Raw genomic sequence first — 27628 nt, forward strand, 5'->3', positions numbered from 1 at the left:
CTGATTTCTGTTCTCCCTCTCCACATCTTTCTTCCATTCTCTTTCTGATCATGTGTATGCATCTGTCATTTTATCTGCTGATAGTATAATCTATGATTCCAAAGACTTAAGAAGTATGTAAATAAATACTGCTGTGCCAGGCACTATATTCACCAGGTGTTTCATATACATTAGTTTAACTAACCTTAACAACAACCTTGAAAACATAGCATTAGAAAATAAGGGAACTGGGCAGGGTGTGGTGTCTCACACCTGTAATCACAGCACTTTGGGAGGCCGAGGCGGGCATATCACGAGGTCAGGAGATCTAGACCATCCTGGACAACATGGTGAAACCCCATCTCTACTAAAAATACAAAAAATGAGCCGGGCGTGGTGGCGGGCGCGGTGGCGGGCGCCTGCAGTCCCAGCTACTCGGGAGGCTGAGGCAGAAGAATGGCGTGAACCCGGGAGGCGGAGCTTACAGTGAGCCGAGATTGTGCCACTGCACTCTGGTCTGGGGGACAGAGTGAGACTCAGTCTCAAAAAAAAAAAAAAAAAAACAAAAGAAGGGAACTGAAGCTGTTTTCCAATCAAGAAGATTTCTGAAGGTCTCACAGTAGGGGAGCTTCTGAAGCCAGAAACTTAATCAGGACTTACCTACCTCCTGCCCAGTGCTGGTGCTGAGTGACTCCCTTAGCTGAAACCCCTAAATTAGAGCTCCGTGCTTTGTTTTGTTCTGTGTCCTGGTTGTTTCTCTGAGCTCCTTGTGCATCCAGAGACAGCAGATCAAAGGCATCCCTTTTGCTGCATCCTTGATAGCTCTGAGACAGGCTTGAAGAACCTGAAGAGAGTTGGACTCGAAGACGGTCCATTATCTCACTAAACGCACACTTTGCCAATTAGGGATATGGAAATGTCTGGACACACTTAAGATTACAACTGAGGGAGGGGTAGTATTGGCATTAATGGGTAGAGGCCAAGAATGTTGCTAAAAATTCAAAAACATAGGACTGTCTTCCACAGCATAAAATTTTTCAACCCAAAATATCATTAATGCAGAAGTTGAAAAACCCCACTTAAAGTTAAGTCCTCTGGGGGAAAAAATGATTATCTGGTACACACTCAATAAGCTCTTGATTGACTGGCTTCTTTGAGAAAGAACTTAAAAAAATAATGCTATCCTCATGCCAACAATCTTTTTTTTTTTAAATGTATGAAAACATTTACACGTTTATTTAAATGTATAAAAACATTTACACGTTTATTTTTAAAATATTTTTTTATTATACTTTAGGTTTTAGGGTACACGTGCACAATGTGCATGTTTGTTACGTATGTATCTATGTGTCGTGTTGGTTTGCTGCACCCATTAACTCGTCATTTAGCAATAGGTATATCTCCTAATGCTGTCCCTCCACCCTCCCCCCAACCCACAACAGTCCCCGGAGTGTGATGTTCCCCTTCCTGTGTCCATGAGTTCTCATTGTTCAATTCCCACCTATGAGTGAGAACACGCGGTGTTTGGTTTTTGGTCCTTGAGATAGTTTACTGAGAATGATGGTTTCCAGTTTCATCCATGTCCCTACAAAGGACATGAACTCATCATTTTTTACGGCTGCATAGTATTCCATGGTGTATATGTGCCACATTTTCTTAATCCAGTCTATCGTTGTTGGACATTTGGGTTGGTTCCAAGTCTTTGCTATTGTGAATAGTGCCGCAATAAACATACGTGTGCATGTGTCTTTATAGCAGCATGATTTATAGTTCTTTGGGTATATACCCAATAATGGGATGGCTGGGTCAAATGGATTTCTAGTTCTAGATCCCTGAGGAATCGCCACACTGACTTCCATAATGGTTGAACTAGTTTACAGTCCCACCAACAGTGCAAAAGTGTTCCTATTTCTCCACATCCTCTCCAGCACCTGTTGTTTCCTGACTTTTTAATGATGGCCATTCTAACTGGTGTGAGATGGTATCTCACTGTGGTTTTGATTTGCATTTCTCTGATGGCCAGTGATGATGAGCATTTTTTCATGTGTTTTTTGGCTGCATAAATGTCTTCTTTTGAGAAGTGTCTGTTCATGTCCTTTGCCCACTTTTTGATGGGGTTGTTTGTTTTTTTCTTGTAAATTTGTTTGAGTTCATTGTAGATTCTGGATATTAGCCCTTTGTCAGATGAGTAGATTGAGAAAATTTTCTCCCATTCTGTAGGTTGCCTGTTCACTCTGATGGTAGTTTCTTTTGCTGTGCAGAAGCTCTTTAGTTTAATTAGATCCCATTTGTCAATTATGGCTTTTGTTGCCATTGCTTTTGGTGTTTTAGACATGAAGTCCTTGCCCACGCCTGTGTCCTGAATGGTATTGCCTAGGCTTTCTTCTAGGGTTTTTAATCTTTTAGGCAGGAATTTATTAGGAAAAAATTTAGTCATAGAAGTAGTCACTGTTTGTGTTTCAAATTTTCTATATATAGGAAATTGTGTTAGTTAATTAAATTGGCACATTTAGTAAAACAAACATCTTTTATTCACAGAAGTAATGTAGTTTGGTTAATTGATGCACTTAAATCTGGAGGTTGACCATTATAATATTAGCACTATGTAAGAAATATGTATGCTGTTTACCAAAATAGTTAATCTGAGAAGTTGAAGGAAACCATCTACCCTGATTTTTGAGTTCCTGCTTTGTCTGCTACCAATTAGAACAATGTATGTGATGGGAATTGAAATGAGACCACCAACCCCTTTTAAATGTGATATTGGAACAGTCCCTGGTTGGGATATATACATTTCAGTCACTGGTTTGTATTTCTTTTTTTAAAATTTTTTTATTTATTTTTATTTTTTATTTTGAGATGGAGTCTCGCTCTTGTTGCCCAGGCTGGAGTGCGATGGTGTGATCTCGGCTCACTGCAACCTCCACCTCCCAGGTTCAAGTGAGTCTCCTGCCTCAGCCTCCTGAGTAGCTGGGATTACAGGCACCTGCCACCATGCCCGGCTAACTTTTTGTATGTTTTTAGTAGAGATGGGGTTTCACCATGTTGGCCAGGCTGGTCTCCAATTCCTGACCTCAGACAATCCACCCACCTCGGCCTCCCACCGTGCTGGGATTACAGGCGTGAGCCACCATGCCCGGCCACTGGTTTGTATTTCAAGTGGCAAACTAAAACGTACAAATATGATAGAATTTTCTCATTTATTATTATTTTTTTAACTGTTGTGTTTCATGTCTTTGCTAATCATTTCTAGTTTTTTTTTTTTTTTTTTTTTTTTGTTTTTAAATAGTAAGGATTTCCTCTGTCTTGAATGCCAGGAAACAAGTTATTTCCATCCTGGTATTCATTGGATATTTGTAAGATCTTTATTCTTTTGTGGGGTCAGGGAGAGGATGGGCACCCAAGCGTGAACCTGAGAAATTTGTACGTGGGTTTTTCTGGAGCTCCTCACTGTAACGTGGCATTGTCCCCAAGGCCAGCTCCTCTTCCATATGGTTTTGCTACTCACACATGCAGCAATTACCATGTGGCATTAGCTGACCGTGCTGGGTGCAGCGTTGTTATTCTCATTATTTTTTCTTTTTTGAGATGGAGTCTCGCTCTGTCGCCCAGGCTGGAGTGCAGTGGCACGATCTCGGCTCACTGGAAGCTCCACCTCCCCAGTTCACGCCATTCTCCTGCCTCAGCCTCCCGAGTAGCTGGGACTACAGGCACCCGCCACCACACCACACTAATTTTTTGTATTTTTAGTAGAGACGGGGTTTCACTGTGTTAGCCAGGATGGTCTCGATCTCCTGACCTTGTGATCCACCCGCCTCGGCCTCCCAAAGTGCTGGGATTACAGGCGTGAGCCACCGCACCTGGCCCATTTATTTTAAATGTCACATCCTCATAATAAGATTTTCCTTCCATGTTCATTGAGGCATCCACTTAAATAACTCAAAAATGTTTTTTGCATTCTTTAAGAGGTTTTTATAAGCCAGACAACCTTAATAACCATGGCCTCAATCACAGACAGTAAAAATACCCTTTGCATTTCTCTTCTAATCCTAATATCTAGGCCAGCTCTTGATAAATGTTATCCGAACCTTTTTACTCAATTCATGACAGGTTTTTGGGATATATTCTACTTTCCAGGCACTGAGTTAAATTCTGGAGACCAGAAGACCAAGACGTTGTCCCTACACTGACATTTTATCTAACAGCCCTCTTTTCAGATTCCTTGCCCTTAGCTCTCCCTGTTTGTTGATTTCTCTCCTCTAGTTCTCATTCCATATCAGAGGGCTCCTGTGGATGCTGCATGCTCTATGGGATTGCACTCTTCCACCTGCCTCCTGTCTTTCCAGGTAAAGAGGCACCCAAAGGAGCTTCCACTCTACTGACTCTCTGGAGCCATGTTTTGCTGTGGCCACTATGACTTTACCACATTCCAGGAAAAGCAATTTAAACCTCATGCTTCAGATCCCCCACCTGGAATGTGAGAATGATAGTGGTATTCACCTCTTAGGGTTACCATGAAGGTGAAATAAGTGAATGCCTGTTAGTTAACTATTAAGAACAGTGCCTGGCACATGATAAATGGTGTTCCATGTTGATGTTAATGCTGATGTTCTTACCCCTAAGTTCTCCCTTTCCCTTTTCAGCCGGGGCAATTAATCTGCCTTATGCCTGATTTCCTCAAGGCTAGGCTTTCTAAGTGTAGGATGACTGTGCTTCAAATCAATCAATCCATATTAATATACTAACAGGAAAAAGACTTGAGAACTTCCAGGCACACTTTCTTTCTCCTCTAGTTTAAAGGAGGTGAGCAGAAGATAAATACTTGTTTTTATCCATCACTACAATGTGATAGAAGTATAGAATTTGTGTATTCAAATATGAACCCTCAAATTTGGATTATACGGAAAATAACATTTTAAGATTCTTACTTGTATTAGCTGGCATTCCATGACAGAAACATATAACCAGGATAGATGGATAATAGCTAGCTAAGTAGCTATCTAGATAGATTTAGACATATAGATAGACAGAGTACAAAGAATTGGCCTACATGACTGTGGAGGCTAGAGAAGTCTGAAATCTATAGGGCAGGCCATCAAGAAGGAGAGAATGGAGACTCCCAGGCTGAAGCTGATGCTGCAGTCCACAGGGAGAATTTCCTGTCCCCCAGGTAAACCTCAGTTCTACCTTTACCTCCTTTCAACTGGCTCAATCAGGCCCACCCAGATTGTGGAAAGTAATCTGCTTTACTGAAAGTAAAGAGATTGCAGATGCTAACAAGGTCTACAAAATACCTTGCCAGCAACACCCAGGTTAGTGCTGAATTGAATGACTGGGTACTGTCGCCTAGTCAAGTTGATACATTGAAATGACAATCACACTCCTCTGTGTCAGATGTGTGCTTTTGTATTTATTCCTCACAGAAATCCCACGGCGAGGATTACTCCCCATTTCGTAAGTGAGGAAATTATGGTTTCATGATCTGAAATACTGTGTAACTCAACTAAATAGTGGGAAACAGGATTTGAACACGTGACTATTTGGCTCTAAAACCTGTTTTACATGCGTTTTCTATAGGAAGTTCAGTTTTTCCTTCCATATTCTTGATCTCCTGCCTGGGACCTCAGTCTTTGTAGGCATGACACATATGTGTAAGCATCGATCTCCAAGTACATAACAAAGCCACACATGAGTTATTTTGGACTTTCCTATTGTTGTATTTATTTATTTTTCTGTTTAACTTCATTAGTATGGAAAAATCCAAGTGTACAAACTGCATTTATTCCAGCTGTAATCTGTCTTCTTTGCTGATTGGTATTTTACTATGCAGGAGAGGTTAGAATATTTTACTGTGCAGAGTAATTTACACACAGAGTTGTCATCGTAACAAAGCCAAGCTTCAAACACCCAAGACTGGTCCGCATACTGCAGTTTTGGTAATGAGTGTGCCTGCCTAGTAAAGGGTACCTAACTTTGAAGGATTTTTCTCCTTAAGAAAAAGGATCCCAATACCTTTTACTGGTTCATAGAGATTTCCGTATGTTCAGATCCAGGTAGGTTTTGCTCAACGTACATATGATCTACATAACTATATATTATACAAGGGCACAGAGCATCCAATAATCCAATTGCACACACCATTACCTCTTCTGAGGCACACAGACTTTTCCCTTAGATCTTCATACTGTTTACCTGAAAATGTTTCATACACCTGTACATGAAATCAAAGACTGCTTTCTTTAACAAAGCAAAGGGATGATTTTAAAGGTAACTTTTAACAATAGCCTGCCAATATCTGCTTTTATACTCTAGAACAGAATGAGTGATTTGTTTTCTGTTTTTTTGTTCCCATTTCTCTTTCTTGCCCTAAAGGGAGTTGGTAAAATTTTCTGTGGATTCACACGGACAATTTTATGGTAGGTAACAGTAATATGAAGCCCATCTATGCCAGAGGGCTTTGCTACACTGGCCCCATCTGCGGAGAGTCCAACGTTGATTCCGTCACAGGCTTCATGTCTTGAGCATCCAGTTTGCCTCTAAGATATTTCAGTGTGTGGAGAGTTAAGATGTTTTCTTGACAGGCAACCAAGGAAGCCAAGTATGTGATTCATTTTCCTAGAGAGAAAAAGAAAATCTTCCCGTTAATTACCTCTTACCTGTTTGTGTAATGCAGATGAAGGGTTTGTTTCTCAATCAAAGTATATTTTATTATACATGAAGAAGAGAATATCCTTTGTTTCATTGCACTAGATAATTTATTTTATAAAATTGTTATTAACTATTAATAATTGTTATTACACAATGGGCCAATATTCTTTTCCACTAAACATGGATGAAGTAAGACAGCTTGCAAACTCAAAACACACACACACGCACGCACTCACCAGAAAAAGAGCTCTTGCCTCTGGCATGTTATCATCTGACAAGAGCATAGGGTGCTGTGCGTATTATTTTTCAGGTTCTCCAAATAGGAACTAGAGCAGCCTGTCATATCAAATCTGAACTTGTCCAGCATTTCTAAGCAGAGTCCTCCACTCCCACCTTCTCCAGTCATTTAAGAAATCTCCTTTCCTGGTACCGTTCAATAACAGATGCTTTACTTATATATACTTTTTATTTTTTTGGAGGCAGGGCCTCACTCTGTCATCCAAAGTTGGAGTGCAGTGGCACGATCCTAGCTCACTGTAGCCTTGAAATCCTGGGCTCAAGGAATTTTCCTGCCTCGGCCTCCCAAGAAGCTGGCACTACAAGCACATGCCACCACACTCACTAATTTTTTATTTTTTAAATTTTTTTTTTGTAGAGATATGAGTCTCACTGTGTTACTCAGACTGGTCTCAAACTCCTGGCCCCCAGTGATCCTCCCACCTCAGCCTCTCAAAGTGCTGATATTACAGTTGTGAGCCACTGTGCCCGGCCATATTTTTTCTTTGAATTTACTTTGTACAATATTGTTAAGCTCCTTTTTCTGGCCATTTGATCTCATCCAAGAAACAGTAAGCTTCTTGCAAAGAAGAAACAGACTTTCTCTTTTGAGAATTTTCACACATCCTTCATGCTCACAGCATATAACCAAAGAATACAATTTTTTGTAGGACCTCAACAAAATTAAGTTCCTTGTTCTTATAAATAGTTAAATTAAGGGGAAAATGACTGAACAGGAGAGCTACTGTTAAGGATCTCATTCCTGGACCAAGTGCTTAGACACATACTAATGAAAGCAAGTCCCAGCCCATTCTAGTTCTGACCTTACCTCATGGAAGTTACCAGATCACTATCTATAGAAACGTTAAAAGTCCAAGGAGATCAAAAGGATATTAGAGCTGTTTCAGAAAAACCAGCATCTTCTTGAACCCTAGGGAAACCTTGGAGACATCATGAATTTCTCAGAAGAGCCCTAGCTCTAGAGACTATTATCTTTCGCCATTACTAAAAAGGCTTAGCATTTTAATTCAGATTTTCTATACTGAGACAACATATGCTAACCATATTTGGAAGCAATTAAAATGGTGACACCCACTGCCATGCGCACATGTCCGCATTAACTTTGTGAATGTGTTATAGGCAGGTAGAAAAGACAACTAGCTTCTCGAAAGAAAACCCCTGTAAGTGGAATTGGAATGGTACATAATGGGAACAATCATAATGCAAATGTACATTAAAAGGTCATTAACAAACTGGTCAGATTACTTGCAACGTATGTAAAAATCAGATGTACCAGTACCCACCAGGACATATGCAGATTCCCTCCCATTGTAGTAAAAACCATCTTGAGTATAACAGATTGACTGGGTGTGTCAGGCTGAGAGGCATTAGCAGAGCTGCTGTGTGCATGGAAGGAATAAAGAAGGACTTATGGAGCATGCAATTGCAAGTTCTCCCTGGGCCCAGGACTATATCATTAAGACACAGCTCCATAATAACATGCGCTCACTCCCCATTGCCATCCACAGAGATAAAGTCATGGTAAACCTTCAGCAGCAAGAGCAACCTTGAAGGGGAAAAGTGGCACCAAGAGGCAGCTAAAGGAAGGTGATCTGGACAGGACAGAAATGTGCAAAAGGCTGCAGTAGGGGTGGTGTGAGGCAGCTTTCTTGCCAACTAATCTTATTTAAAACCCATCTATCTTATTTGATATATCTTATTAGGTATATCTAATAAGATATATCAAATATATCAAATGTTATATCTGTCAGGCCTCTGAGCCCAAGCTAAGCCGTCATATCGCCTGTGACCTGCACGTATACATCGAGATGGCCTGAAGTAACTGAAGAATCACAAAAGAAGTGAAAATGGCTGGTCCATGCCTTAACTGATGACATTACCTTGTGAAATTCCTTCTCCTGGCTCATCCTGGCTCAAAAGGTCCCTCACTGAGCACCTTGTGACCCCCATCCCTGCCCACCAGCGAACAACCCCCTTTGATTGTAATTTTCCACTACCCACCCAAATCTTATAAAACGGCCCCACCCCTGTCTCCCTTCGCTGACTCTCTTTTCAGACTCAGCCCGCCTGCACCCAGGTGATTAAAAAGCTTTATTGCTCACACAAAGCCTGTTTGGTGGTGTCTTCACACAGACGAGAGTGAAAATATCAAACCTATCTTATTAGATATGTCAATTTGATATCTAATAATATATCAAACCTCTCTTATTTGATATATCAGCATCACGGGTTTTCTTTTTTCTTCTGAGAATCTATAAGAGAGCCTGACTCTGCAGTAGTCTCCAAATTTTGCTTCTCTCATTCTTCTCTCTCCTTCTCTCTCTCTATTGACCCTCATCAGAAAATCAAGGAGAGATGGGACCATACTGCTTGGTGTCCTACCTTTACAAGGAAATCTGCCTCAGCAATCAGTAGTTCAAGGCAAATGTGGTGCCACATTTTGTCTATACACCCCTGCTAGGTCCCCAAATGTCAGCGTGATTCTGAGTCTCAAATCCTTGTAGTTCCAGGTAAAATTGCTACATCTTTTCTCCCTACCAGATGCCTCTTGTCGTCACTGTTGACCCAGAGCTCTGGCTCAGGGTGATGTTTCTCCCCTGTGATTGGCTTGTCTTTCCTTTAGTTGGAGTTTGCAAATGTAGAGTACGTGCATATTCAGAAAGAAAGCAAGACAGCAAGGAAGGAAGGAATAAAGGAATGAGGGAGGGAGGGAGGGAGGAAGGGAAGGAAGGGAGGGAGAGAAGGAAGGGAGCGAAGGAACTAAAAATAGGGTGACTAGTTTAGGTAAGATTGTACATATTTTAATTGCCGCAAAAAGACGCTTCCCTCTCCCCAATTAATTCTTCTACCCTGATTCCTCATTGTATATGAAATGCCATCATTAAAAAATAATTTGTTGGTTCTTATCCCTACAACTAATACTACTAATACTCTTCTATAACAACTACTGCTAATATTCATGAACTATATAAATAAATAAAAATAAATAGTAAAAATAATAAAGACTTCACAATTTAGATTATGTACTTTTGATATTAAATAGAAATTTACACTTTTCATAAACAGACTGTCTTTTTAACTTCATTGCAATATGTGGACTAGGTTTTATTACACAGATAAGAAATTGAGACTCAGAGGAGTTAAATAATTTAATGAAATTCACACAGATAATAAATTTTATAGTTGAAATACATAAGCAGTTCTTCTGACTTTAAAATATGATCCTTCCCACCCCCATATATCAAGTTGCATGTTTTTGCTTGCTGCCTTTTAAAAAGTAGAAATAATCCTTGGTCAAGTGCTGCACATGAATTCATATTAAAGTGTCTGCACTCTCCTGCTGATAAAGACCCAAATGTGGCAGAAATGGTACAGAAGAGGAGGCAGCTTGGGATTTGGCAGTCTTGTGAAGAGTCAGCCATGGCTGTAAACAAGGGTATGTGGAATCCAATGGGAGCCTTCTTAACTAGCACATCCCAAAGAAGTTACAGACAGCTCAAGCCCTTCAGCCCATTTCACAGTTGGAGATGCTGAGGCCAAGGCTATTAGACACGTCCACTATGCTACATTAGATCGGTGACAAAGCTGATTCTCCTGATTTCCAGTCTCGTGAGCTTTCTATCATCCAGTCCTGTCCCTATGTGATCAGCTGCATAAATTCTGAGTAAAACAACTGACTATATTGTTCAATATCCACTATAACATACAACTTGCTCATCAGAAAGTTAAGGCTAACTTTTTACCCAACAGGAAAGTCAGAAACAAATCATTTTTAGTAATAATGAAGCTCTGTTAGAAGTACACTCACCTTAAAAATGTGTTTAGGAATTATTAATATACTCTCAGCATTCTGATTTTGCTGGCTTTCTGAAGCTAAGATGTTGCAGGAGAGCCTTCGTGGCTTTGATCACAGGCAATCAAAGAGGACTTTGTGTAGCTTCCAGGGACATGCTGTTGCTGGAAAAGTCGGAGCTCTGCTATGCAAAAGAAACTGCTATAGAAATCCCCTTCCTTCTTAACTTCAGATCGAATTAGGATCAGAAGTCTCTTGTTCGCCGCCCAGGAGTCTGTGGTTTTAATTTTCTTATCTGCGTCTTTCTTTCCTGCCCATTCCAGGTAGCTGTCACAAAAAATATGAAAAGGGTGTTAATTTGTTGATCGTTCTTTGCTGCTTCTCACTTTCATGTTTACAGCAAGGAGAAGAGCAATTGTTTCTACCAGTTGCTTTAGTGTTTTGAGTTCTCATGTGTGTAATAACTATCTTGGTAGGCCCAGAACACACAATCTCATCCAATTTTGATTGGATTTTATGCCAGATGGATTATTTTAGTACAGATTACAAATGCTTATACTATTCTGCCCAGCAGAGTTTGGGTCATAAAAATCATTAAATGTAAAACATTGCACAGAGTTGCCCAAATTGTCATGTCTCTGGCCAAATTTATGGAAATAAAACGAGTCATGCATTTGGGTTATTTCTATAGTTTGGAAACTTTGGCTCTTATCTTCTCTTAAGCTACTCAGGAAATTTCCAAACTCTAAAATCTGAGAGGAATGGTTCAGACAGACAAAGGTGGTCCAGACAGACAAAGGTGGTCCAGAATGGAGACTTTCCTGATGCCAAGGATGGTAGGACCTGTGGGTGTCCACTTCACTCCTGTGATCCTACCTCTTGTGAGGCCTTACTGATGACCTTGTCTTCCTCTTTGATGAGCCGTTTGGTGGCTGAGCCTCTTGAAACTGACTTGGACAAGCTTGGACAAACAACCTTCTTTTGAATCAACAGAGTGTAACTGAAATACCGTTGGAAAATTCAAACAATACTCTTATTAATGCCAGGGAGAAACAGTACGTAAATAAACCCAATAACTTAAATGAATACTTAAGAAACATACACCTTGCTTTCACAGTGTTAGCTGGAACTCAGGAAAGGGGTGTTGGAAAAAGTGGAGGTGTCATGTTTCTTTTATTTTATTGTTTAAGATGAAAGAGGATTAAGCATATTTAAATTCTAAGGGAGAAAAAGGTTGCTGTAAATTGTGACATTAAAAAGACTGATATTAAATCACAGAACATTTCTTCAGTGGGCTACTGAAATTTATGTCTGTAATCACTGTTCATGCTTTCTATTCTTTTTTCTTTGAGACGGAGTCATGCTCTGTCGCAAGGCTGGAGTGCAGTGGCGCGATCTCTGCTCACTGTGAGCTCTGACTCCCAGGTTCAAGCGATTCTCCTGCCTCAGCCTCCTGAGTAGCCGGAACTACAGGCACGTGGCACCATGCCCAGTTAATTTTTGTATTTTTAGTAGAGATGGGGTTTCACCATATTGGCCAGGATGATCTCGATCTCCTGACCTCGTGATCCACCCGCCTCGGCCTCCCAAAGTGCGGGGATTACAGGTGTGAGCCACCCCACCCAGCCCGTGCTTTCTATTCTTTCTTCAACAAACTGATACTATCTTTCTTCAACCAACTGATACTTCCTGCCTTTGCCTCTTCTCAGGGTCTGCCTTGTTTACCTTAACCCATACAGGAAGCCAGATCACAATTGGAGATTTCCTTCCTGACCATGTAAAGAGAACACAACAAGGATTTGGGAGATTAATCTGATGTGTAAGAGCTAGACATGTCCTACTCAAAAGGATGCTCTTACTCCCTAGCTAGGACCATGCTTAAATGGCATGCCCATATTGCTCTGAGACTTTCTTTTCCCTTATCCTCCCATGGCTGTGCAGACGTCAGTTGAGACTATATTCTTCCTTAGTACTCTAATACATTCAGGTGTGTTACAATTAAGTCTTGCAGTCCTGGGAGCTCTTTTGTCTAAGGTAACTGTGATCCTCTACTTTTATTTATTATTTGTCTGGCTCATAGTTTAGCTCTCAGGGAACAATTTTATTTTCATTATTCCTAAGTTCTTGGGAGACACCTTATGGTATCCAACAAAGACTAACAATACTATGCAGCAGTGCAAATTCACTCCAAGTAAACCGATGAAAAATGGACCTTTAATCTGATTGAGGTGTAGAAAATGGCTACCTGCAAGTGATACTTTTTCCTTTTGATTATTTTGTATGGCAGTACCTTGAAGTAGGGAAAAAATGTTTTCTTTTTCTCTGTGTGTAAAAATCACCAAAAGTTACTTTGAACATCAAAAGAATACCACTTTAAATTGCTTTTCTGGTTGTTCCCTTCAATTGGCAATTCTCTGGCTTATATTTGTGTGTCATCTCTTTTAATGTCCTCTCTAAACCTGTTGCTCAATGATTCATTAAAATTGATAACACCCTACTTCAGATCAGCCAAGTCATTTCACTTGAACTTTTTCTCATAGTCACTTTACAATTAAAATCATTGAGTAAAATCTTAACTCTTTTGAGTGAACATTTACGGTTTTCTGAATTATCCGGAACTATATCAATACATGTGTTAGTGTGCACATGTGTGTAGACAGAGAAAATGAGAGAGAAATAAACAGGGAGACCACTGAAGGAAGGTTACCCTCTGTATTTTATTCCCACAGTTCTTTGTTCAAATTGTGATTAAATCACTTATCAGATCATGCAACAATGTCACTCTTTGTATTTGTTCTTGCCCTTACACTGTTTTATTCAGCTTTGTGTTTCAAGGGCTTGGCACATAGGCAGAAATTTCAAAGGTGTTTAACAAATGTTTGATAAAGTAATTAATTTCAAATCAGGGCCCATATGTGGTACCCAATCCATATTCTAGTGTAGAGAGATGTTAAAATTAATCATGCAACCTAACGTAACAGTCAGCACGCAGAAGTGCAAAATAGTTCCAAGAATTGTGCTATGTGTAGCTCTTCTCTTTTCTCAATTTTTTCTTTTTTTTCTTTTTTTTTCTTTTTGAGACGGAGTCTCGCTCTGTCGCCCAGGCTGGAGTGCAGTGGCGCGATCTGGGCTCACTGCAAGCTCCGCTTCACCAGTTCACACCATTCTCCTGCCTCAGCCTCCCGAGTAGCTGGGACTACAGGTGCCCACCACCACACCTGGCTAATTTTTTTGTATTTTTAGTAGAGAAGGGGTTTCACTGTGTTAGCCAGGATGGTCTCGATCTCCTGACCTCATGATCCCCCTGCCTTGGCCTCCCAAAGTGCTGGGATTACAGGCATGAGCCACCACGCCCGGCCTCTCTTTTCTCAATTTTAAGAAATACAAAGTTAAAAAATGTTGCTTTGATTGGCTAGTTTACCATACAATATTTTGTGTTTCATGGACCCACTTTTCATTTCATAACTATCAAGGACGCCCAAAATACCAGATTCAGGCTAAATGCCAGGAATTAAAGTCAGAACAAGTTTGAAATGAAAATAATAATAATAATTGGTAAGTAAACAGGCAGCATGACATAAGTATTCATTGAGGGAAACAGAGGCCCTGGATTTTAACCCTGTACTCTTTCTACCTGTGGGATCTAAGTCAAGTGTATTAGTTGTCTATTGCTAACAATCTATTGCTAAATTATCTATCAGTTACCCAAAGTTATCTGCCTTTTCTCCAAAATGCAGCAGCTTAATACAACACAAATTTATTATCTCACAGTTTCTGAGTGAGGAATCTGGGCATAGCTTAACTGAGCCCTCTTTCTCGAGGTCTCTCACAAAGCTACAATCATACGCAAGAGTAATGTCTCATCTGCAGTTTCAACAGCAGAGGCATCTACTTCTGAGTTTACTCGTGCAGTTGTTGACAGTATTCAAGTCTTGAGGATCTTGGGACTGAGGATATCGGTTGCAGTTAGCCAGAGGGCACCCCCAGTCCCTCGCCATGAGACTTTCCAACATACTGTCTTGTTTTACCAAAGGGTACAAGCTCAGAAAGCATTAGAGAGAATCTGCCACCAAGATACATGTCACAATCCTCTATAATCAAATCATAGAAGTGACCTTTAACCACTTGCTCTGTATTCTGTTGTTTAGGAGACAGTTACTAGCCCCACTTTCAAGGGAAGGGGACTGCACAAGACTGTGAATGCTAGAAGGTGGGGATCATTGGAGGTCACCCTAAAGACTGCCCGTCACAACAAGTGACTACGTTTCTCTAAGCCGACTTTCCTCTTCTGTAAAATACAGGTCAAATGTCTCTACCTCACGGGATTAATGTGGAAATCAAATAGTACATTTAAGCCCTGAGCATATAGTGAGTGCTCAGTAAATGTTAGTCATCATTAGGTAATTACAACACACCACAAAATGTCCTATGCTGTCCTTATCCCAAGGATTATGGGAGTACGTGGAAAGAATAGATAACAAGATCTTGAAAAATATAGACCAAATTTTCAGAACAAGTGAAGTCTATCCTGAGACCTGAATGAAGGAGAGCTGTAATCAGATGAAGAATAAGAGCAAGACAATAGAATTCCAGGGAGGAAAAAAAAAAAAAAGAAAAAGCGTAGCCAAGAGACAGCAGTAGTGCCAGCTAGCTTGACAACTAGGAAGGATTTCTTGCCCCCTCTCCTCAGAATGTCTGCTTTGAAAAGTGGAACACAGACAGAAGTGATGTCAGAAGTGTGCAAATGTGCATATGCATGTGTCAACTCCACCACAAGGACACATGGTTCACAGGACTCTACCCAGTGGAAGTTGGTTGGCCTTTAATAAATACAGAAATCTCTAGAGAGTGGGAAAGAGGATGATGAAAGTGGGAAAAGGAGTCAGAATTGTCATCTCTAGATGAAAAAGTTCTCTAAGTTTCCAGGGATGCCTCCTCTGGGAGTGAGATGCCACCCGGCTCCCAGCTCCTCTCAACAGTAGGTCCCTGGACCAGGGAGAGGCAGACCCCCAGACCTTGGCTCATCCATCCTCAAGAATTTTATTTTTATCACTTATAACTTATGTACAGGAATTTCTATTTTTTTAATTTGCATTTTAAGTTCATGGGTACAAGTGCAGCTTTATTACATAGGTAAACTTGGGTCATGGGGGTTTGTTGTACAGATTATTTCATCACCCAGGTGGTAAGCCTAGTACCCATTAGTTATTTTTCTTTATCTTCTCCCTTCTGCCACCCTCTGTCCAGTGAAAGGTCCCAGTGTGTGTTATTCCTCAAGAATTTTATGACACCGTTTAAATTTCCCAATTCTAACACTAGCCAAATTTGATATTAGCCTGAAATTCATTTCATAGCTTCCATGTTTTGAGGTAATTATATTAATTTCCACTTGATTTGTTTTCCTTTGAATCACTGATACATTTAGATTGCTCAAAATAAAACAAAATATCATTTCTTTTTTATGTATTTTTTTTCTGAGATGGAGTCTCACTCTGTCACCCACGCTAGGGTGCAGTGGCTCCATCTCGGCTCACTGCAACCTTCACCTCCCAGGTTCAAGCAATTCTCCTGCCTCAGCCTCCAGAGTAGCTGGGACTACAGGTGCATGCCACCATGCCCAGCTAATTTTGTATTTTTAGTAGAGACGGGGTTTCACTATGTTGGCCAGGCTAGTCTCGAACTCCTAACCTCAGGTGATCCACCCGCCTAGGCCTCTCTAAGTGCTGGGATTACAGGCGTGAGCCACCGTGCCCAGCCTAAATATTATTTTAAAGTACACGCTGAAGAGCCACTTTCCCACTCCCATGTCTGTCCACCCTCTTCCAAAGCATAAATGGTAACCACTTTAACTTTTCTCCAACTTGTTTCTTTGATTTTCTCCCAACATTTTATTTTGAAATTTTTTAAAGCATGAGAAAAGTTGCAAGAATTCTATAAACACCCATATGCCCTTCAGTGAGTCATCATTTGATACCATTCTGCCACATTTGCTTCATCTAGCTCTGTGTGTATACATTTACATATATTTATTTGGGAGTTAGGTACAGAAATTCTGACACTTTACCCCTAGGATTGAATCCTCCTAAAGAAACATGCAGAAATATCTAAGAACACCTTGAAAAAAAAAAGGTGGGGAAGGCACTAGCCCCATCCAGCATGAAACCATCCAGTAAATGCTCTATAATTAAAACAGTGGTACTAGAGCATACCTAGATGGACACACCAGAGAAACAGCATAGAAAACGCAGAAACAGACTCAAGCCTGTTTGTGGAAATTTAGAAGCAATTAAGGCGCCATCTCAAAGCAATGAGAAAAAGTGTTCATTTTAATAAATGGTGTGGAGGAAACTGGATAGTTATTTGGAAAAATGTAAACTCAGATTCACTACGTTCATAAAATACATTCAAAATGTGCAAAACATGAAACCATACAAGTACTAGAAGAAACCATGAGTAAATTTCTTTAGAATCTAAGTTTAAGAAAATCCAGGTACAATTTCAAAAACTGATAAATTTGACTGTATACATGATTTTAAAACATCACATGGCAAAAAGTAAAATGTGTACAAGAAATTCATCCATGAAACCACTTTTAATCCATATGTTTACTGAACCATGCAGTGAGGTTAATATTCCATGAGTTCAGACGGAGCTAGGCTCTTTTCTCTGAGATTGCCTTTAAAGATGGGTTGAGTGACTCAGTAATATACAATGTTGTTCTGGGTCCAGGAAATGGATGTTGTACTTGAAGGATCTGCTCACTTTGTCTCCAATCCAAGTATTTAACATCCTTCTATGTTTGTGTGGTTCTCTCTCTTCCTACTTAATTTTGCATTTAATGTATTTGTAATAAAAACATGAGACTCAATTAAAGACATTCAGTTTGAGTTTAGAAGCATCAGAAGACAGCAATGCTTTTTTTTTTCTGATTCCTTTTGAACAACAGAAATAAATTGAACTCAATCATGTTTGCATGAATGATTCTATTTCTGTTTAAGGAAATCTTGCATCCAAAGACTGCAGAATTAGATAAATTTCTTGTCAGAGTTTTGCTAACTAATTTATTTTTATTTGAAGGCATATGGTTAAGAGTCTTTCCTTGACAAAATACCATGAAATTAATTTTGATGTATCACTGTAAATGAGGCCATTGTACCTTCTCCATGATTAAATATTCACAAACATCACCCAGAGCTTTCAAAAGGACTCTGTTTCCGTCTCACAGCAAAGGCCTGGCAAGTAACAACAGTCCATTTCCTAGTGATGGGTAAATGCAAGAAAATATATGAAGATTCAAGAATTTGTCAAATGAAACAACAGCAATCAATTTTCTACCACTCTACCTGTGGAAACATGTAAAATCCCCAATGAGATTTTACACTATAAACATAACTGTTGGATAAGTTAAAATATGACAGTTTAATAAAAATGGTCATGTTCCAACAGATCATTCAAGCAGCAAGCTCTGAAACCTTCTATATATAAATTAATATATCAAGATGGCTTTTGTATCCTTCAAGAAGTACCTGTTTTCTAGTAGGAACGTAGGCTGTTGAAATTTAAATAAGTTATTTTTTATCAATATGATTTTGAAATGGTTCTAGAATTCCAAAGGTGGAAATAGGAAAGTCTGTTTTCCTGATTACATTTTTAAAAAATATGTTTCTTGTCTGATAAGATACTAAATAGCAGCTACATTGACAATGATTTCAGACATGCCCCCCACCATCACCCACTTTTACTCAGTTTGTTCCCTTTTAAAATGCGATGATTGCTATTTTGCAGTGACAAAAAAATGCATTGATGTTCTAATAAAAAAACATAAATTAACCTGTCAAGGATTGAGCATCATTAAAAGAGCTGATCAGTATAATAAAAATCTGGTCTCCAGTTTCAAGTCATGGCCTGAGAGAGCCATTTAATATCTTAGGAACTCGGTTGCCTAAATTGTGAAGAGCAAAGTTTTAAAAGGTTGCAAAGTGTCTTAAGGGCAAGAAAAGCACCAGAAAGGATAGCTTAGAGGAGCATTGAGTATGCCTTCCAAGAAGGCCCTGGGAAAGGGGCAATGGGAGAGAGTGGGATTAACCAGGCATCTGAGGATTGAGTACACATCGCCCTGGTAGTACAGAAAGGCTTTCTGAGAGAAACAAGAGCAGTAAGGTGTTTAAGGGAGTTGGTTTCTACATCTTCAGCTTCCATAGTCATCTTCCCTAAAATCGATCTTCTTGAGAAACTAGAACACTTCAGCTATCTACTTGGTGAATTGCCCTTCCTTCCCTTAGCAAAGAAAAGGCCAACCTCTCAACCCCCTGAGTCATCTGCAGTGCCTTGTTATGGGTATAATGACTCCCCTGTGATTGGTAACCATGGTTCCCATGTAACAAATCTTTTCGCAGATTGAGCACTTTCAAATATTTTACTATCAAAACATTAAAGGAGTAACTAATTGAATTGGCTAATAGATTGTTAAAGATACTCTTTGATGACAGTTTGCTGTTTGATTTTGGCATGCGGCACTGAAGGGGTTCAAAGATATTGCTTTGGCAGAAATCTCTCCATTCCCACCTCCTTATTTCTCTGAACAAGATTTCTGAGCTACCTCATGGGGTGGTTGTGAGGATTTCAGTTAATTAATAGGCCGGGCGTGATGGCTCATGCCTGAAATCCCAGCACTTTGGGAGGCTGAGGCGGGCAGATCATGAGGTCAGGAGATTGAGATCATCCTGGCCAACATGGTGAAACCCCGTCTCCACAAAAAATACAAAAATTAGTTGGGTGTGGTGGCACGCACCTGTAGTCCCAGCTACTTGGGAGGCTGAGGCAGAAGAATCATTTGAACCCTGGAGGCAGATGTTGCAGTGAGCCGAGATTGTGCCACTGCACTCCAGCCTGGTGATAGAGGGAGACTCTGTCTCAAAAAAAAAAAAAAAAAAAAGGAAAATAAGGGGAGCATCAGGAGCAGTGGCTGCCATGTGATAAGGACTATGTGGGGGATTGATGCTATTATTACTCATACTATCATTGGTTTATGTTGCTTGATGAATTGTGTACTAATAAACAATATAATAGTCACTAAATCCAGAAGAAATTTTTTTAATTGAAAACATTTTGGTCACAGAAAACTAAAATTAATGCATATTATAAACTGTGTGTGTATATGTGTGTGTGTGTGTGTTACAAAATATATGACAGTTATCTATAAAACATCTCCAAATCATAAAAATATTTTATAGTAAAATTATGGTGGAAGAAGTTCAAAGAGAAAGGTGATAATATAAAAAGAGTGAAAAACAACTTAGTGTGTATTTTTAAATAGATGTTGCTGGAAATCAAATCACATTGGCATTTATATTCTATTGCATATTTTAATTGAGTAAAATAATTACATTTAATTGAGTAAAATAATTACATTGCCAATATTTTGAGGATGTTGGAAATTATATATTTGGCAGGTGTTTAAAATCACTATAAAATTTGTTTAAGTATTGTTCAAAATTACTTTTTTGGGGAGAAAAGAACAAGCATGTCTGAAGACTTCTGCTTTGTACCATATAAAATGAATGCACAATGTTCTTTACTCTTCCTAATCTTCATACTACTGTCAGAGTAACTGGCTAACTGCTCTGGCTTGGTCTTATCTCTCCCTAGACTTCTTCAATTCCACACTGCCTTTTGGATTTTAGGAAAAATCTAAACTCTTCAGTGCAGTTTACAATCCCTACAAATATTCTCCCACATCCCTTTACTGTCTCTACTTCTATAATTTTGCATGACTTCAAGTTCTATCCACACAGAACCACTGGTTATAGGAACTATCACTGGTCTCTCCCCTTTCCTTATTCCCTTGCCTCTCCCTAGAATGTCTTCTCGTTCTCATCACATTCAGATCTCTGTTTAAATGTCACCTTGCCAGAGAGACCTACCTGGACCATTCTATCTAAAATAGGAGTCCGTCTCCATCACTCTTAACCCCCTTATTCTGCTTTATTTGTAATCACAGCACTTTTCACTGCCTGTCATTATATTATATTTTTAATGTCCTTTTTCTCCAATGTACTATAATTTTCACGAAGGCAGCAGCTTGGTCTTTTTCACTCTTGTACCCCTATTGCCTCAAAACTATTCTGGCACGTTGTAGACAGCCAATAAATATTTTAAATGAATGCATACATAAATGAGAAAATGTCTAATTTGATTTTTGTGTCCCCGGCATAGTTTAATTTCACAATAAATGTGTACTGACTTGAAGACATTACGAAAGGCTGCATTATTGTTTCCAAGAGCAATATCTAGTTTCTTTATCTGAAGATGTTTTAGTAAATGACAAGTGGTTTTTTTTCTAAAAGGAGCAAAATAAAGAATAAGAACTTTACTAGATAATCAAGTTCCTTTTACATTCTATGACTTTATGATAATTCAAGATAGATGCATTAAAAATTATCACCTTGTACAATCTGTGAATTCATATTCTCTGAAATATAGTTCCTCCACAGAAACCACTTGGAGATGTTACCATTTCTAAGAGAGAAAGAAAAAGTCGTTGCTTTGTTTTCAAATTAATCATTTATTGTTTCCATACAACTTATTTTCTTCAGTGTCTTAAGCACAAAGGATCATTTCTGCTTTTTACCCTTTCGAGTTTCATTTCTGTGGGATATATAGCAATGCAAGAGACTTGCAAAAGAAGTAAACTCTCTCCAAGTGACTGCAGAAAGATGTGAAATCCATCCTCTTGGTATGATGGAGGTAACACCTCAAAAACTGTTTGCTTCTTCTGAATGTAGTTTGGAATCCTCTCAAGGGTGGGAAGATGGTTGTAATTATTAAAGGTGGCTTTATAAGAGAAATGCATGAATATACATACATGAGTGTTCATGAGCACACATACACACACCCCACACAAACAGATGAAGTGGGAGAATTAGGAACACAAGTGAGTCACTATCAGCAAAATTTCCCATGTGGGAAATCTCTCTAAAGTTAGTTCATCCAAACCTCTCTGTCTGCCCAGTGCAACGCACTTCCATTCAGTTCTGTGCTGCCTCCTGACCTGCCTTTGTAGACTAGCTTCTTGGGCTGTCTCTATGGTTGCTCTCAGCCATTTCTAAATAATCCACTCTGGTAGTGTGGGGGAGATTTGCTTCCTATAATCAAATAAATGGAGTTTTTCAAGGAGCAGAATAGTTCACAAAAAAATCAATAGAGTATAAATAAAGTTGCCTTCATGGGAGATAAACAAATACATGTGCTCACCCTCAAAGACATGTTATGGGACGTAAAATACTTCCCAGACTTGTGTTTCAGATGATGATCGCATCTGACAGGAATATTTGTTCATTGCGTCAATGCTAAAGTAATTTTATTTCATGTTTCCAGAGTAGAGGGTAGAAAACCTTCATGTGACCTCCATCCTTGGCACTTGCCATGAAATGGTAAAAGCCAACTTGAATTAAAGGCTTGGGTTGCCCCAGATGGGCCAGCAAAGCCTTCTTTAATGTGTTAGCATGAGATTTGAAGTGAGTATATGAGAAGAAAAGCTAAAAACCCAACTAAAACATTAGTTATTCCCAAGGTTTGGATATGGATGTGGGAAAAGAAAGCTCTAACTGATGTGCTAAAAACAGTTTTCTCTTTCACGTCTCCTTCTGGAATGTGCCCCTTTTATTTTGTCATTCTTGGCTCGGCTCCCCACTTTTCAAGCCTCCTCTGTCGTTTCATTCTGCCTGAGTATTTCCTTTCCAATATTTTGGCTGAATGTTCAGCTTTGTTAGCAGAAATGCAAAGTGAGCGCTTTGAAACACTACCCAATAAAATCCAATTTTAAACAGTTACAGCTACAACTTCCCCCATCCTCTGGGAGATGAGCCTATGGTTTCTTTGTGCTTCAAGCAGAAATGTTAGAGCCAGAATTACTGCCCAGGCCAGAGTCTCGCCAAGACCATCAGATAAGCCACCTGGGTGAGATCTTACAGGCCACACTTAAAAGGGGACTTCTTGGAAACATCAAGCTGTCTCTGGAAATCGTTAAGCATAGGTGACTTTCATATTGTGGGTAAAACATAAATGGAGAATCCATCTAGAAGTATGAACATACTTATTCTCTGAAAAACACCTCACATTTTCTTAAGTGAGCTTTAAGAAATAATTGTTAATAATGAAAGTGTCGGGTTGAGCGAGGTTGTTCACTCCTGTAATCCCAGCACTCTGGGAGGCCGAGGTGGGTGGATTACCTGAGGTCAGGAGTTCGAGGCCAGCCTGACCAACATGGTGAAACCCCGTCTCTACTAAAAAATACAAAAATCAGTCGGGCATAGTGGTGGGCACATAATCCCAGCTACTTGGGAGACTGAGGCAGGAGAATTGCTTGAACCCGGGAGGCAGAGGTTGCAGTGAGCCAAGATCATACCATTGCACTCCAGCCTGGGCGACAGAGCAAGACTCCATCTCAAAAAAAAAAAAAAAAACAAGAAACAGAAAAAGAAAATGTCAAGACCAAAACAAGCATTGTTAAAGTCTTAAGTAAACTTTCCCTTTCATAAAAATGCCCACTTAATAAATATTTAAATGAATTTATGAAACATATCCTTAAGGTTAATAATACTAATTTTCAGGGCCAGGTACAGTGGCTCATGCCTGTAATCCCAGCACTTTGGGAGGCCAAGGAGGAAGGATCACTTGAAGTCAGGAGTTCCAAACCAGCCTGGCCACCATAGTGACAGCTTGTCTCTACAAATATAAAAAAAGTTAGCCAGGTGGTGGCATGCACCTGTGGTCCCAGCTACTTGGGAGGCTGAAGTTAGAGAATCACTTGAGTCCAGGCTGTTGAAGCTGCTGTGAGCTGTGATTGTACCACTGCGCTCCAGCCTAGGCAGCAAAGAGAAACTCTATCTCAAAAATAATAATAATAATAATAATAATACCAGTTTTCAGACAGTATCTGATTTTTATAACTCTTTCTGAGGAGATCAATACTACAATGCCTGCTTCACAGGTAATGAAACTGAGGCCTAAAGGAAATAGGCTGTTTACAAATATTCTATCAGCACAGTCACTACAATGAGTTTTAATTGCTTTCTGTGTCTTCAGACTTAATTTTGTCTTGGGGTCATGCTAGGGAAAAAACATTTGGCTTGATTTCTTTTTATATTTCACTTAATATTCTGTATATGTTATGACCTGCCTTAACTTCTTTCACTTATTCGCTTTTCTTTAGTATTGGCAATGTACCAGTCTCTTCAAATATGTTTTCAATTTTTTTTTTTTCTTTTTTTTTTTTTTTTTTTTTGAGATGGAGTCTCGCTCTGTTGCCCAGGCTGGAGTGCAGTGGCACGATCAGCCTCCGAAGTAGCTGGGACTACAGGTGCATGCTACCATGCCCGGCTAATTTTTGTAATTTTAATAGAGACGGGGTTTTGCCATATTGGTCAGGCTGGTCTCAAACTCCTGACCTTAGGTGATCCACCCACCTCGACCTCCCAAAGTGCTGGGATTACAGTCGTGAGCAACCATGCCCAGCCGATGTTTTCAACTTTTGGTTACCCACAGACTCACCCTGCATACAAGTATGATATGGTTACTTAGTCATATCCACGTGTCCCCTAGAGAAGAGAATAGCATATATAAGTTGTTCTAAGCCACTAGAAGATTTGGGGTGCAATGAGGAAGACATTAAAGACATAAAATTATATCCGTCAATAGGATGAAATTAGTACTGTCAGCAGCTCATATTGTGCCTTTGTGAGAATTAGAAAGCGGTACCCCTCTGAATGAACACAGCCTCACTTTATGAGTCGGGCTTGACACCTTCTTGCCACTGAACCACCCTTATGCTGAGAGAAACAGTGATGGAATTCACCTAAAGTGAATACATTTCAGAGTCAATTCTAATAAGGATCCATGCATGAATTTAATGAATATTTATCAGTTATCTATGTCAGATAGTTTTTTAGGCTCTGGAGATCCACGATGAATAAAGCAAAGTCCTTTCTTTCATGAAATCTATGTTCTTGTTGGGGAGATGGAAAATAAAAAAAAATGAATATGTAACATGGTAGGTTGTGAACCACGCTATGAAGAGCAATGAGATGTAGAGTATGGGGAAAGAAAACAGGCAGTCTAGAGTTATGGAGTGTGCTCTGACTTGGATAGGCAGGGACGTCTCTTTGAGAAGGTAACATTAGGTTGGAGAGCAGGCAATTGAAGGAGTGTGCAAGTTGGAGGTCCCTGCATGCCAGGCCAAGAAAGCAAAGTACAAAGTGCACTAAGGCAGGTTCTCTGATGTGTGAGAAGAACCACAAGGAGGCAAAAGAGATGAGAGCAAAATGGTGGGGAATTGGTAGAAAACAGGATGCAGAGGTCATTAGAGCTGGTCAAAGAGGCCATGGTGACAAGAATGTTGAGTTCAATTCTGAGTAAGAAAGGAAGCCAATAAAGAACTTTGATAAAAGGAGGCTGGGCTCTGTGGCTCATGCCTGTAATCCCAGAACTTTGGGAGGCCCAGGTGGGTGGATCTCTTGAGCCCAAGAGTTCAAGACTAGTTCGGGCAACATGGTGAAACCCTATCTCTGCAAAAACAAAAATAATTAGCCAGGCATGGTTTCACGTGGCTATAGTCCCAACTACCTAGGAGGCTGAGGTGGGAGGATCACTGGAGTTGAGGCTGCAGTGAGCTGTGATTGTGCCACTGCACTCCACCCTGGGCAAGAGAGTAAGACCTTGTCTCGAAAAGAAAAGAAAAGAAAAGAAAAGAAAAAAGAAAAGTGCTGTGATCCAGTATATCCATTAATAGGATCACTCTGACTGTAGTGTGGGAAGTGGACGAATGGGCCAAAGTGGGAGCCAGAAGGACAGAGTGGAGGCTATGCCATAATTCTAGAAAGGAAGGCCAGTAGCCTAGATGGAGTGGTAGTGATGGAGGTGCTTGGAAGTGGGGCATTTTTATTTATAAGGCTCTTCAGATTAAATAAGCCTCTTCAGATTGGGCCAGTGATGTTCTGGAGCCAGTTTGTATTGGCTCACAAGAGCCAACTGTTAAATTTTCATGAATGTTGCGAGCCTATTGTTAAACACAGCCATTATGAAAAAATAGAATTACACAAACTTACAATTAAATATCTTATATTAAAATAAAAGTAAATATTAAAAATACATAGTAAATATAATAGTAAAACTAATTATTTTACTGTTTTTTACTATTACCTATGCCTTACAATTTTGCATCTAGTATATCCATATACTAAAAATGTCATACAATGATGTGCTACTGTGCATCTCTTTTAACTGCACTGAGTGACATTATGTTAGTAAATGGTAACTGGCAGTCATGGGAATATTTACCCCGTGTAACTCTACATCTATAAACACTAACAGAGGTTGATGTGATTGTCGAGCAAAACAATCCTTTTCCTCAAAACGAAACATTTTCTTCATCACTTAAGAAAGTGATGAAGAAAATATTAATAATTCAGATTTAACTTAAAAGTGCACCATGTCAAGTGCTGAAGCTAAAAGAGGTTTTAGTTTAATGAATATAATTTGCATAAGAATGGGAAAGTTTTAAAGTAGCTCACAAATTTAATTACAACAATTATTTTGGAAAAAAATTAGTGGATTAGGATGCAACTTTATAAAACTATGTTCAAATTTCAACTATAAGCTGGATACAGATATATAAATTTAGCAAAAATCAGGAAAAGATGTTCATATAGCTAGAATATAGCAAGACTCAATTGGCTATATAGAATTTATGATAAATAGCATTGTGTATTTTATTATTTATAAGTTTTTGGTATACATTCTAATATCAGTAAAATTTATATATAAACACACATACAGTTTTGAGAGCTGGTTCTTAAATATTTACCAGCACCCCTCTAGATAAGGCTCTCCTATGTTGGTATTTAGAATTTGAAGATTATTTACACAAACCATCCGTGGTAAATCAAAGCATAGAAAAATCTCGAAATATATGGCAGATCTTCATTTAGTAGTAACAAGGCCCCAAGGAACAGCACTGCAAAAGCATCTCCCTCGGTCAAAACGTAACCACCCGTAAGAAGTAAAACATAAGTTTCACTCATATTTTTATATAAATTAAGTTCAATGCCATATGCTACTTAAATGAAAATACTTCTAAATCTAAACCATTAAACATAATACCATTTTCCGTGGCATTTTTTCACATTTGTCTTGTTCATCATGAAAATTAACCACAGATATTGCTGGTTAAATTGTTGCCATTTTGATCTTCTGAGATTTGCGGTCACACAGAACTAGGAGGTAGTTAAAGGAATGTATTAATCTCACCGAAAATCAGATCCCATTTGTTTTCATCCAAAATCGAGTGAGGCAAATAAACTAACCCTATTCCACTACTAGCATATCCACAAATACATCTCCAATGGATAGAAGTTATTCTCTCCCAATCCTCTGAGAACTTTTTTCCTTATTTAAATATATCATTGATATCTGTGGAGTAAAGTCAATGGCATGTCTCTCTTAAAGCGATATTTATGATATTTAACATTTAACAACTTAAAACTTCTCTATCTTAATACAACTCAAAAGTTAATCTACTGGCCAACTCAAAGACAGATTGTTAATAATCATGATTGCAATCTACTTAAGTTGCCCATTTAGAATGCACCACCTGAAGAAAATCAACAGTTAATTAGCTATTATAGTTAGCCCCAAATTACAGTTGCCAGTGCCAGTGGTTGGGGAAAAACAGTGACTGCAGCAATGGAAGGTGGATAATGTATGCCATTATCAATTTGACACTAAAAATAGTGTTGCCTTCAGCCCTTATGTTTGAAGGTGCTGATGGATTTTGTACCTTTCTCCCAAACTTCCATGCCCATCTCCCAAAGCCTGGATTCTTCACATCTGGAAGAGAAACTTTCCCAGGATGCA

General features: G+C 39.3%; 1 protein-coding gene and 1 long non-coding RNA gene across 11 annotated transcripts in view; one reads left to right on the forward strand and one right to left on the reverse strand.

Annotated features, from left to right (window-relative positions):
- GRIK1 (glutamate ionotropic receptor kainate type subunit 1) overlaps positions 1 to 27628 on the forward strand; it is a 430746-nt gene that overhangs the window by 202953 nt on the left and 200165 nt on the right. The window lies entirely within an intron of this gene.
- LOC129482892 (uncharacterized) lies at positions 5640 to 11687 on the reverse strand. Its single transcript, XR_008657849.2, has 3 exons — positions 11594 to 11687; positions 10733 to 11044; positions 5640 to 6594 (listed from the first exon to the last, which is right to left on the reverse strand). It is a non-coding gene; the product is annotated as an uncharacterized lncRNA (long non-coding RNA).

Source organism: Symphalangus syndactylus, chromosome 5 (genome assembly GCF_028878055.3).
Source record: "Symphalangus syndactylus isolate Jambi chromosome 5, NHGRI_mSymSyn1-v2.1_pri, whole genome shotgun sequence".
Lineage (NCBI taxonomy): Eukaryota > Metazoa > Chordata > Mammalia > Primates > Hylobatidae > Symphalangus > Symphalangus syndactylus.